Source organism: Schistocerca piceifrons, chromosome 8 (genome assembly GCF_021461385.2).
Source record: "Schistocerca piceifrons isolate TAMUIC-IGC-003096 chromosome 8, iqSchPice1.1, whole genome shotgun sequence".
In the NCBI taxonomy this organism is placed as follows: domain Eukaryota; kingdom Metazoa; phylum Arthropoda; class Insecta; order Orthoptera; family Acrididae; genus Schistocerca; species Schistocerca piceifrons.
This window is the reverse complement of record NC_060145.1, coordinates 404,804,112-404,818,495: the sequence shown is the minus strand read 5'-3', so window position 1 is coordinate 404,818,495 and position 14,384 is coordinate 404,804,112.

Genomic DNA, 14,384 nt, shown 5'->3' with positions numbered 1-14,384 from the left:
GTAGATAGGCAATGTCAAGGAAAGCGTTTCTGAAGAAGAGATATTTCTTAACATCGAGTATAGATTTAAGTGTCAGGAAGTCGTCTCTGAAAGTATTTGTATGGAGTGTAGGCATGTATGGAAGTGAAATAAGGACGATAAATAGTTTTGACAAGAAGAGAATAGAAACTTTCTAAATGTGTTGCTACAGAAGAATGCTGAAGATTAGATGCGTAGATCACATAACTAATGAGGTATTGAATACAATTGGGTAGAAGAGAAATTTGTGGTGCTGCTAGAAGAAGAGATCGGTTGATAGGACATGTTCTGAGGCATCAAGGGATCACCAGTTTAGTATTGTAGGGCATCGTGGAATATCGTACAGGGAGACCAAGAGATGAATACACTAAGCAGATTCAGAAGGATGCAGGTAGCAGTAGGTACTGGGAGATGAAGAAGCTTCCACAGGATAGAGTAGCATGGAGAGCTGCATCAAATCAATCCCTGTATTGAAGAACACAACAAAAACAGCAACAACTAGCCCTACATGGAAAAGTGACAGTGCTTGTTAATTACATTTCCAGTGAATCTGGAGACACTTTTGACGTAAGGTTGTGCGACTGGTAACTGTACTGCTCGTTATCAGGAATTCGTAGCTGATTCACAGTCAGCGCCAAGTGTACTGAGGACAATGACTTTTCTCCCACTCCTGTATTGGCATGGTAAAAAACTTTGGTATTGTATACTTAAATGGAGGTTACTACAAATGCTCTATCAGTGAACTACCTGAGAACGACTCACGACCCGTTCTCATTGCTTTTCTTCCTGCTGTACAGTTCCTCATCTCCTGTAATACTGAACACAACACAATAACATTTGCTTATTTATGAAATATTTTGAAGTAGGTATTTTGGGACTACCGGATGCACGGAACGGCATTATTTACTAGTTACGACAGCTTCGAGTATCCACCACTTTTTCTAATCAGTTATTTGGGACATAACTGAGTAGCGAGACCCCAACGCATCAAGCGATTGAGAATCATTTGTGTGTGTTTAAAAAATAGGGTGAAAGTAATTGTGGCAACTAGGTATTTTTTCCTTCTTTCAGGCAAGGACAAGATTAGTACAAGGTGGCAAGGGCTATGGTAGTCGAAGACAGCGAGCGTAAGCACTGTACAAAAAAAAAAAAAAAAAAAAATGGATAGAATATTGCTTAACACCGTAAGGAACTACGAGTTTTTTGTTCCAAAGAGTTGATTTGCCACTTTGTTAACGCGAGAAAATAACTGAGAGAAAAGATTACAAAATGTATCTTCTTTCCTAATCAAAATACCGAAAGATTTCGTGGTGTTTAACTAAAGGAAAATTACCGGAGGGATATTTTAATTCAGTGACTATTGGAAGTTCAAATACGCAGTCAGAATTATTATGGAAAACATTACATAAAATATTATTGTGTGAGACTAAGAACAAGAATCGGAATTAATTTAAGGAAAACACGTGGATAAGTGGCTCAACTTTTTCGAGTCATTTATCACTCTCAAACAAAGATTTTTATTTAATACTAATTCTATCATGATTCAGTTGACAGTTATCAAGATTCTTATGAAATACATAAAAACTGTTACGACTTTTGAATTAAATTCGCACTGTATAAGGACATTCGCATTATACATAAAGTTAGAAACAGTACCCAGAAAACGTCAATTGTGCAATACAGTGGCGGCCGACTACAAGCAGCTAATTAATTAGATAAATCTGTGGCGGTGCTCTGTGCCCACAACTAGATCACAATTGTGGGCTAATCCCAAAACAGAACTTGAATATAAATTCAGCAAACGTTAAATAAAAAACACTAAAACGTATACATCTCCATTGGTTGGTCTGCTCTTATATAAACAAGATACTGCTAAGCTGCTCAAAGGCTACCCACACGTAAAACCAAAAGAACGGTAGTGCTTCACTGACTGACCGAAGTCTTCCCACATAAATCACACTAAGTAATTAAATGAACTAGCGGTCCCCTGAAACACAATTAAATTGATAATGACAATTAAACCCTTAATTTTGTAAAGAAATTAAAGAATCAGTTTGCCGAAAGACTTTCATCAAACGCCCACAAGAGCCTTACAGTAACGCAATTACTGAGTCAGTTACTTTCTAATCCGGCGACAACCCCGTTGTGTCACGATACCGAAACAATAACAACAAACTATTGAACTTGAGGCTGAAACAGGACATTGGCGCACGTGTCACCTGCCAAGACTTAGGCCTCGTGCGATGACGGGAAAGCCGCCGGAGCAGAAGGAAAACGTGTCCCTGCCCCGGACCATAAGAACAGCAACGCGTCAACCGCTGCCGATACAATGCTGCCAACATATACCGAACATCAACAAAATAAGTTGGATAAAAATTAATACACACAGTAGTATCCAAATGGGCAATTGAAAATTCAACTATTAAAACTTCAATATGGGAGCGGCCAGCTCATAACATTGCAAGTTAACCTTGCCAGCAACAACAAGAAGCTAAGTGCAAGGTCCTTTAAAAGAATAATTACGCAAAAATTCAAAGAAGGTTTAAAAATTCAAGGTATACTTTTACGGGAGCCTCTTAGGGATTCGCACCAAATGGTCGGCTGAACTGTGCACCAATAACCCGAAGGGTTCCTCAACACGGAGTAAGAGAGTGTGCAAATACAAGCACGCACACAAACATGACCCACACATGAATACCTTTAGACTGAGCGCACACAACTTTAGTTACAGGTCCTATCCAATAACTCGCCCCACGGAGGTCCACGAGGTCTACAACAAATAGAAATTACCAATAATAACAAACCATGGTATCAAGTACACTGCAAATATACTAGCTTGCCTCATACAGAAACCTGCAGATTCAGACCCCCCCAAAGGGATCACCGAAAGGCATGAAGAAATTGGATTTCTCGCCAACTCACACCGGGTCGAATTAATAGTCTTTGAGTACACAACTTAGTAAACAGTCTTCACAGATAAAGTCAAACAAATGCCCAGGAGGTCAATGGCTTCACGACTTTAGGGAGGCACCGGATAGTACCCGCTGCTCGTGGCTGCTAACAAGCTTTCAGTAGCCACCTTGGTGTATTTAGGACACCACAATTGACTGCTGCACGTAGTAATCAGGTTGCACGCGACGAGAGCTTCGCATTGCCCACTAAACACGCCGGTAGCGGTGGCAAAAGCTGCAGGAAAACGCGGGCCCCCATAAACCAACTGTCAACGGTGTTAACTCGCTGCAATTGTGAGGGTGCCGCGTACTTAGGCGCAGACATGCAGCTCCGTATCCCACATACCATTCACTACCACACAGCCCCAGAGGGAACACGTAGCTCAACAATGATGATACGAAGAGGGCCAGAGTTGATGGAACGCGGCCGGCCGGAGTGGTCGAGCGGTTCTAGGCGCTACAATCTGGAACCGCGCAACCGCTACGGTCGCTGGTTCAAATCTTACCTCGGGCATGGATGTGTGTGATGTCCTTAGGTTAGTTAGGTTTAAGTAGTTCTAAGTTCTAGGGGACTAATGACCTCAGAAATTAAGTCCCATAGTGCTCAGAGCCATTTGAACCAATTGATCGAACGCGCACATTAGTGGCGCCAGTAGGATCACGCGCCCGCGAAACCGCCAGGGCTCATTCTTTACCAGAAAAAGAAAGTTATCTTACAAATTAACAAGATAATTACTGAACATTATTTGTTATAGACAAGGACGTATAATAATATGGAGGTACAATGACGAGTTATCTCCGATTGAAATGGTATCGCTGGTTTATTGCTAAAACTTAAACGACAGAAAGAATAAGAGCAAATTTTCTGTGTACAGATGTAGATACCTAAATTCTTACATTAATAAAAAGTACCAGCAATGTATTATTTAATCTGGTTATAATATATCTACATCTGTATACAGAAAATTTGCTCTTATTCTTTCTTTTGCTGTCAGGGTTCCGTAAGCATACTACAATGGTACTAAAGAGGTCCATATTTTCCTGGTATTTTGGTATCCTGGCTTGTAACTTAAGGCGATCTGCACAGAGTAAGAGATTTAGCTGCAACTGAATTCAAAAGTAGTTTTACTCACTCTGTTCTAACGACACTTGGTCGTCTTCTGGAAACACTTGCAATAGCATTTTTGACGCCGCCAATTGACTTCAACCGAAACATTTTCGTACAGAGTATTTGTGAGACGATGTTTTGTTCGTTAACTTTTCTTTGAGCTCTTGAGCTTCAACCTACAAATCCACATTAACAGTTGCACAACTCATTTCAGTTGACGCCATCTTGAAAGCAGTGCCAGCACAAAATCAAATCACGCGTGTGGAAATACCTAACTACTCTTCGAGAGCGACAGCGGGGGAAAGAATGGAAACTCGCCTTAAAAGGTCTTATTTTCTTGATTTTCTTCGATCTGTTTTTGCGCCTCCTCTGCGTCTGCGCTCTTCGCGGGGTCCTATCGTAACGTATCATTTCGTAGCGTCCAGGTGTGATAGTACTGCCCGGTGTTGTAGCCGCCTCAACCTATTTCCGGCGTCGAGGGGAAGAATGTTTTGAGTGGCCTGAAGGAGACGGGCTGCATTTGTCATAATCCTCCTAAGCGGGCACCAGTTAGAGTCGAGAAGGATAGCTTACAGTGACACTAATTTCCTCACGAAATGTCCAACCAGAAGACAGCACTGAAGACAAGCGCTGTAAGCAGGAGGGGAATTGCCAGTGAGAATGCCTACATTCTAATGCCGATTCTGATATCCTGAAAGGCCTGTGTGTTAAGCAGTCTCATGGGACAGTGGGGAGCTCTCGAAATCGAAGAGTCGATCTGCCTTGTTGTGAGGTGGACAAGTCTTATGCCCCCTGCGGCGAAGGTGTTTTCCTGTCTTCCTAGGCGAATGATGCGGATTAGTGAATATGGGCTTGTTCAATGAAGAGGGCGCTTAGAGCAGACAATTGAGCAGCTACTTGGAGGTTGTGTGGAGTGACATAATTGTCTAGCGTTGATTGAGGTTCATAAATTTTATTTATTTTCTTCAGAGTGAGCCGAAAGAGACACGGCACAGCACGAGCTTCTCTTTCAAACCCACGAACCGCACCTTTGCGCATCTGACCACAGATACACGAACTTCAGAGGCTTTGATCGGCGGCGAAGAAGTACGTGAATACATAAATGGAACCTGTTGTCACGCGGTCGATCCTCGCTGGAATGTCTATGCATCATTGCGATGTGTACTATGGCGACGTCTTTGTAAGATTGTTAAGGAAAGCGGTGGATTCCATGACATGACCAAGCTGAAACCACTACCTCTACCAATTAATTTCTTCCCGAAACGAATTGCAACACCTTCTTTCACCTCCGAGTCCCAAAAAGATTAAGTCAACTTTATAATTCCGACACTTTCGGGTGGCATATAGCGACAGGATTTACTGGGCTGTACGAGCCGGATGAAGCAGTTTTAATTCGTTTGGAGAAGAAATTAATGAACAGAGGTAGCAGTTTTCTATCGTAAAAGTCATAGGGTCCAGCGCTTTCTTCAATAAATGTGTAAGAAGTCGTTACAGTGCACCTGACAGCGGTACATCGACTTCCGAACGAGGACTGACTTCGTAGCAACAGATTCAGTTCATTCATGTGTGTTCCTCTTTGCCACCTAACAACGTCTCTAGTGCTTGTTTGTCTGTGGTTACGTGCTCAATAGCGCGGTCCGCGAGTTGAAAAGGACGGAGCAAGCTACTGTAGCGTCACACCACACACCCTCTATACCTTTCACGCAGTCTGTATTCCCACTGTCCACCACAACTCCTATTATCACCTTATTTTTCCTACCTGACAATTTACCTACCCACCCCTCAACACTATGGAGTATATTCTTTCCCCTCATAATACTTCTCACCCAGTGCAGTCCAGTTTAAATTGAAAGTGCTGTGCTCCACCGATTTTTCACAGACGAATATCACAACATTGCAATGGTGTTTTTTCTCATTTTTATGTATTTTTAATTGTCTTAGCTGTCTGTCTTCAGTATTTTTAATTTAAAAACGAATAACAGTCCTCGTATTTTTTTCTCATCCTTTTTATATTTTTAGGAATTCTCTTCGCTGAAGAGAGGAGTATTGACAGCCCACCGTACGTCCGTATGGGGCGATGGGACTGAAATAAAAACAAAGGAAAAGAATTGTAACATCAGTCATTCGTCTCAGTCTGCAGATGGCCGCACGGTGCATGGTAGACATTTTAGAAGAAGATATGGAATTTGTGCGCCTGCACACCCAAAATGTAATGGATCAGGGTTAAAGCGAAGCTGGGGACAGTTATTTACATTGATTTTGTAACGTTGCAGTTCAGAGATCTCCCCGTCATAGAGGCCTTCAGTGCACTCTTTCCACCTATCAGCTCTCTCCTCTGCTTTTAACACTGGAATTCCCATTGCACTCTTCATGTTACCACTCTTGCTTTTAATTTCACCAAAGTTTCTTTTGGCTTTTCTACATGTTGAGTCAGTTGTTCTGATAATCATTTCTTTTTCCATTCCTTAACACTTTTTCCTGCAGCTATTTCGCCTAAGCTTCCCTGCACTTCCTATTTATTGCATTTTGACTTGTATTTCTGAATTCGTGAATTTCTCTGAACATTATTCTACTTCCTTCATTCATCGATCAACTGAATTATTTCTTCTGTTGCCCATGGTTTCTTCAGAGTTATCTTCTTTGTATCTATTTCTTTCGAAACTTCTGTGATAGCCTTTTTAGATATGTCCTTTTCTCTTCAAATGAACTGCCTACTGAGCTACTCCTTCTGAAAGTGTCAATAGGGTCAGAGAGCTTCAAACGTATCTCCTCATTCGTGAACACTTCCGTATCCCACTTTCCCTGACTAACCTCTTAAAATTCAGCCCGCTCTTCATCACGACTAAATTGTGATCTGAGTCTATCTCTGCACCCCGGTGCGCCTTACAGTCCATTATCTGATTTCGGAATCTCTACCTCAGCATGGTGTGATCTATGTGAGATCTCCCAGCCTTTTTCATGTACACTTTCTCCTCTTGTGATTCATGAACACAGCACCTTATCGAAGCTGGTGAACAGGAAGAGGTGGTTGTCATTTCAACCGTTACCATTAGCCGTCAAGCGTCAGAGAGTTCGGGGCTGAGGCACACAGTAAGAGACCTGATAGTATGGGAAGCGTGGAAATCTCACGTCTGCAATTCAAATTCTTCTCATACCCTACATACCCCCTCTGGTCGGTGGGTCCGTGAACGACGACCCGAAATAATTAGCGAAAAGATCCTGGTACTGCGTTCTATTTGTTAATACCACGAACTCGTCCATCATGTATTGCCACAAATCGAGGATTTCATTTTCACCGCCGCAATACGTGTCATGTATCGCCATTCCCTTTACCCAGTTAAAAGCACTCATCCCGGTCATCGGGAAGCAGACGACGTTGGGATGAAAGAGGTCCATAGGCACCATCGAAACAAAGGGCGTCGTAGAAGGAAAGTCAGTATCTGGCGGATCAGTTTCCAACATTCGCGTACGCTGGCACAGTTCGAGCTGTGTTCGTCCGTGTCTATCGTCACTCAACGAGGGCACGTGGGACCTGTAGTTAGGTGGATGGTATAGAAATTTCTCGTTAGTGATCACATACCACGTCGACCGCACAGTAGTGGACACGTAGAGCGCGTCCAGTCGACCGTGGGATATTGTCATACAGTGTCGTTAGCCGGATCCCAGCGCTGGAGGACACCATAATAAAGCATTGCCATCGGTTCCGTGTCTCAGGTATAGGTCCCAGCATATAGTTATGTCCCACGAAAAACTTTCTAATATCACATAGGGGGCCACAAATGTCCAGCAAGTACAGGTGGGCACAACTTGTGTGGCACCACCTGTTAGGGTACCAGTAAGATTCTCTATTTGCGAAAGCCGGGGTCGCCGCATTGACCGAAGTTCCAACGCCAGTGCTCTGTGCTTGACGTGAGTGAGTCCAACACATCCTTTGAGGAAGGGTAAAGTAAGAGTAACAAAACTGCACCAGCTCTCACCACGGTTCCGAATACTGCTTGTCCCCTGGAAGCCATTGTTTCTGTTGTCGTTAATACGTGGGCACTAAGTTGAGAAGCCATGTACGCACTGACTTACCGAACTCGGTTGCATAAACTCCAACAATCTAAATTTGTTGAAGCGAGCCTGAGTTCGGAATTGTAAGACTTTACAAAGCCACTGTACGTTGTATTTGTCGATGGAACGATACCCTAAACATTTCAGCATTGGGACCTTTGTCAGGGGTACATCCAGCTCCGCAGGCATGCCTCGTCCCACCTCCACGTAGCGTTATTTCCTCAGGTTGTGCACCCTACTGCCAGTGGCCCTTACTGTTGAAGGCAGGAAAGCGCTGTACATATTTCGTCACCAGTTGATGCTAAGAACATTACATCATGGCCTACTCACCGCACCGAAAGGTCACGGAGCGGATGTTAAGTCCTTCCAAGCGTCGCCACAGTCCGTGAAGAGATGGTTCGAGGAAAATGGCGAAAAGAATGACAGAAAGAAGACAGCCCCGTCTGACGGACTTGTTAACACGGACGGGGGCGGACCAATAGCCATTTACCACATGGATCAAACGAAGCGGGATACCGATATGTTCCATAACTGCACGCAGGAATCCATGATCGACGTGATCGAAAGCATGGTCAAACTCCAGCGCAACAAGAGCGCCGTGGAGGCGGATGTTTGCATCAGCGTCTCTACGTCTCTGTAGGTGCTCAAAGTCGCAGACACATTAGAGTTGCCTTTAAGGCAGGTCTGATTAGTGTGAATGGCCGCCATTGCCGTAGAGTAGAACCTCTCATGGAGGTTGCGAGTCAAGAGTTTCTAGTCGGTGTTTAACACTGTCAATGGGCGGAAATCAGGCGGGCGACAGGCTCTGCCGGATTTGGGCACCGGAATGAGGAGGCCTTCAGCGAATTCAGATGGTAGTAGAAAACCGGGGTTCAAGAGTTCTCTGTACTTCCAGACCAACTTCGGGCCCATAAGATCAACAAAACGTTTGTAAAATTCAAGAGGGAGTCCGCCAGGGCCTTGCGTCTTGTTGGGAGCACCGAGCAATATAGCCTCTCGTAGTTCTTTCAAAGTCACCTCCGACAAGAGCGCATTCCAAGAGACGGGTAGGTTGGATAGGACTTCCCTCCAATATCCATATTGTAATCTCCCTCGTAGAGAACAGTATACGACTATGTGTACGCTCGGACGATATGCACTTGCGTCGTCCATCCTCCACCTCGATCTACTCAGTTGAGTCGTGTTGTGGCTCGCGTTGGTGCCGCGTGTGGGTTTCTGCCAGACCGTATCGTTTAATTGGCATGGTTGCGTTGCTTGTCTTCTTCTCGTGTTCACTGGCTCCACTCGGTTTCGTAAGCGTTGCCTGTCCGCTAGTGGCAGCAGCGGCGCTTATCGATATGTAGTTCTGCTGCCCTATCTTTGGGGCGACCTCATGCTTCTTCCGTGTGGTGTGAGTGTGGAGTGTAGTTGGGGACGAGGAGCAGTGAGGTCCGCACAGAGCGACAACACGCCGGGACCGCTGGCGGCGTGTATGGTATGGACTGCCGGATCGAAGGGCAGTGCTCACGAGGGTGCAGGTCTTCGTCGAAACCGGATCCTGCATGTTTAAGTTGAGTGGACTGCAATTCGCGTAGAGAAACCTCCATCATTGTGAAATCTCACGATTCTCCAGTGTCTTGGGTTCGTGTTGTTGCTCATAGTGTCGCCGAGGTGAAAAGCAGCGAGTGGAGTAACTTGGGAGGGTGGATCAGATCAACCTTCCTGAGTTTCTAATTACTATTTACTATTTCAGATTCCTACATTGTTAAGTTCAACCAGCGGTATTTTTCTGTCTTGTTGCCGCTAACGCCCCAGATCCCTGCCCTGGGGGTTAGTATATGCAACGGCAGTGTACAGTTCCTCGCCTTGCCGCCGCTGCCCGGTGATGAGTGTAAGTTTGACAGCTACTTGACTGTAGGTTGGGAGGCGTTCACCTACCTTAGTGGGAGTCATTCTTTTTTGTTCCAGGCGTTCTAAGCACAGTATTCTGCGGGAGGAGCCCAGACTGCTTTTACATCTTGCGTTTGTTTTGTTGGATGTCAGGTAGCCTCACTAAGATTATCATTAGTCGCTCGTTACACTGCCATTAGTCAGAGTTACCATCTTGTGATCTGAATGCAACTCTTGGCTGCCTTTCTCTTCGCTCCGAAAGTGTTTTGGGTGTGACCTACTCAGAGGTCGATTCCTGGAGCACCGTCTGTCACCAGCCCTTGTGTTTTATTTTATTATTGTAGTATGAAGTTACCATCATTTTTCTCACCTGTTTGGTGATCTGTTGTTTGTTTTTTTAAATTAACTTTTGCTATGTCATTCGCCTTCAGCCGTGGATGTGGTTACTTGGCTTAAAATTCCGATTGCGACCACATCGGCTTGTTTCCAAAAATTATTTGCAGTCTGTATTTTACGTATGTTTCTTAAATTTTTTAATAATTGCCGTTTTGGACGTTAAAGGCCTTCAGCCGTCGTACTGGTTAGTTGCTTTAAAATTCTGGTTGCGACCACGTTGGCTTGTTTTCCAAATTACACTCCTGGAAATGGAAAAAAGAACACATTGACACCGGTGTGTCAGACCCACCATACTTGCCCCGGACACTGCGAGAGGGCTGTACAAGCAATGATCACACGCACGGCACAGCGGACACACCAGGAACCGCGGTGTTGGCCGTCGAATGGCGCTAGCTGCGCAGCATTTGTGCACCGCCGCCGTCAGTGTCAGCCAGTTTGCCGTGGCATACGGAGCTCCATCGCAGTCTTTAACACTGGTAGCATGCCGCGACAGCGTGGACGTGAACCGTATGTGCAGTTGACGGACTTTGAGCGAGGGCGTATAGTGGGCATGCGGGAGGCCGGGTGGACGTACCGCCGAATTGCTCAACACGTGGGGCGTGAGGTCTCCACAGTACATCGATGTTGTCGCCAGTGGTCGGCGGAAGGTGCACGTGCCCGTCGACCTGGGACCGGACCGCAGCGACGCACGGATGCACGCCAAGACCGTAGGATCCTACGCAGTGCCGTAGGGGACCGCACCGCCACTTCCCAGCAAATTAAGGACACTGTTGCTCCTGGGGTATCGGCGAGGGCCATTCGCAACCGTCTCCATGAAGCTGGGCTACGGTCCCGCACACCGTTAGGCCGTCTTCCGCTCACGCCCCAACATCGTGCAGCCCGCCTCCAGTGGTGTCGCGACAGGCGTGAATGGAGGGACGAATGGAGATGTGTCGTCTTCAACGATGAGAGTCGCTTCTGCCTTGGTGCCAATGATGGTCGTATGCGTGTTTGGCGCCGTGCAGGTGAGCGCCACAATCAGAACTGCATACGACCGAGGCACACAGGGCCAACACCCGGCATCATGGTGTGGGGAGCGATCTCCTACACTGGCCGTACACCACTGGTGATCGTCGAGGGGACACTGAATAGTGCACGGTACATCCAAACCGTCATCGAACCCATCGTTCTACCATTCCTAGACCGGCAAGGGAACTTGCTGTTCCAACAGGACAATGCACGTCCGCATGTATCCCGTGCCACCCAACGTGCTCTAGAAGGTGTAAGTCAACTACCCTGGCCAGCAAGATCTCCGGATCTGTCCCCCATTGAGCATGTTTGGGACTGGATGAAGCGTCGTCTCACGCGGTCTGCACGGCCAGCACGAACGCTGGTCCAACTGAGGCGCCAGGTGGAAATGGCATGGCAAGCCGTTCCACAGGACTACATCCAGCATCTCTACGATCGTCTCCATGGGAGAATAGCAGCCTGCATTGCTGCGAAAGGTGGATATACACTGTACTAGTGCCGACATTGTGCATGCTCTGTTGCCTGTGTCTATGTGCCTGTGGTTCTGTCAGTGTGATCATGTGATGTATCTGACCCCAGGAATGTGTCAATAAAGTTTCCCCTTCCTGGGACAATGAATTCACGGTGTTCTTATTTCAATTTCCAGGAGTGTATTTGCTGTCTGTATCTTATGTATGTTGATTAATTTTTTTATGATTGGCATTTTGGGCGTTAATAGCCTTCAGACATGATTGTTGTTGCTTGGCTTAGAACTCTGACTGCGACCTAACTGGGTTGTCTTCAAAATTATTCGCTGTCTGTATTTTATGTGTTAGTTAAATTTTAAATAATTGCCATTTTTTGCGTTAGAGGCCTTCAGCCGTGACTGTGGTTACGTACCTTAAAAGCCTGATTGCCACTTAATTGGCTTGTTTTCAAAAATTATTTATTAAAATAAATGAGTGAAATTGCAAAGCAAACGAATAGGAATTAATTCGGACCCCGTCCACGATCGTAACCCAATCATGCCCTCCTTAAGTACCAGGTTTCGTCAGTGAGCTGCCTCTTGTGTCGTGTCCTGTCTAGAATGATGTGGTGGAGGGAAGTCCGTTCTTCTGTGGTATCATCAGTTTCCACGCCCGCACCCGCACACCCGTGAGTCGTGCCGCTGTGATGTGCCTTAACCTGGTGTTCTGCCGTTCCTGTGACGGCTGTCGCACAGCCAGTTCACGGAGCGCCGTGTGGTAGAAATCAGTGGTCGCGGTGTACCAGCGCGGTCTATCACGTCCGTAGCTGGTTAATATTCGGCACAGGGCGATTTGACACACTGTAACCACCACTGAAACCGAGCGAGGTGGCTCAGTGGTTAGACACTGGACTCGCATTCGGAAGGACGACGGTTCAATCCCGCGTCCGGCCATCCTGATTTAGGTTTTTCGTGATTTCCCTAAATCGCTCCAGGCAAATGCCGAGATGGTTCCTTTCAAAGGGCACGGCCGACTTTCTTCCCCATCCTTCCCTAATCCGATGAGACCGATGACCTCGCTGTCTGGTCTCCTTCCCCAAAAAAAAAAAAAAAAACAACAACAACCCACCACTGAGGTATGGAACCCTAGGTGGGTAACCGCCGTTGGCATCTGCTCCACGCGGACACACCTGCGAGTCTGAAATTTAACTCATTAAGAAGGGCAACACTGAGGCGCCACGGACCTCTACTGAGTCTGACGCGTTGACGGGGAGTACACACCTGCGCTAGTCGGTCCGTGGATGCTGCCTGCCACATCTCAGCTTCGACAGCTGCCGACAGCAGGCCGTATTGACGTCAACTCTATCCAACCAGCTCGCGGAATGGCCAGTAAAGTAGGTGTATTTCTGTCGATCGCCGTGTTGAATGACCCACGTAGCCAGCAAAGCCGTTACAAGCATCTGAAGTGCCGGGCAAGTGGTATAGTGTGGCATGTGGTAGGATGGTCTAAGCACGCCATTGAAACCTCCGTCTACTACCAAGCGGTCGGCATTGCCCTGCAAGAGCAGTGCTACGTCTTCGGCATAAAAGCTGCAGCGTTCTCTCCATCTGTCGGTTCCAGAATGAGCGTACAGGTTCACCTGATGAACTGCACCAAACGTGAGTGCGACCCCACGGCCTTAGATCATGGGCTATACTCGTCTCAAGTGCCACTTATTGTGAAGAGAACGAGAATATCCGGTCGCGAGTGTGATATTGATCAGCGCCACGGGAACTACAGTGAAAAGGCTGAGGTTGTTCCCATCCCCTTTGTACTGCCCTGTGTAGAGATAGAGTCATCTACACTACTGGCCATTAAAATTGCTACACCACGAAGATGACGGGCTACAGACACGAAATTTAACCGACAGGAAGAAGATGCTGTGATATGCAAATGATTAGCTTTTCAGAGCATTCACACAAGGTTGGCGCCGGTGGGGACACCTACAGCGTACTGACATGAGGAAGGTTTCCAACTGATTTCTCATACACAAACAGCAGTTGACTGGCGTTGCCTGGTGAAATGTTGTTGTGATGCCTCGTGTAAGGAGGAGAAATGCGTACCATCACGTTTCCGACTTTGATAAAGGTCGGATTGTAGCCTATCGCGACTGCGGTTTATCGTATTGTGACGGTGGGTTCAGGTAGACAATAAGGAACGCCGTGCTGGATCCCAACGATCTCGTACCCCAAGCAGTCGAGATGACACGCATGCTATCCGCATGGCCGTAACGGATCGTGCAGCCACGTCTTGAACCCTGAGTCAACAGATGGGGACGTTTGCAAGGCAACAACCATCTGCACGAACAGTTCGACGACGTATGCAGCAGCATGGACTATCAGCTCGGAGACCATGACTGCGGTTACCCTTGACGCTGCATCACAGACAGGAGCGCCTGCGATGGTGTAGTCAGCTTCAAACCTAGGTGCACGAATGGCAAAACGTCATTTTTTCCAATGAATCCAGGTTCTGTTTACAGCAGCATGATGATCGCAT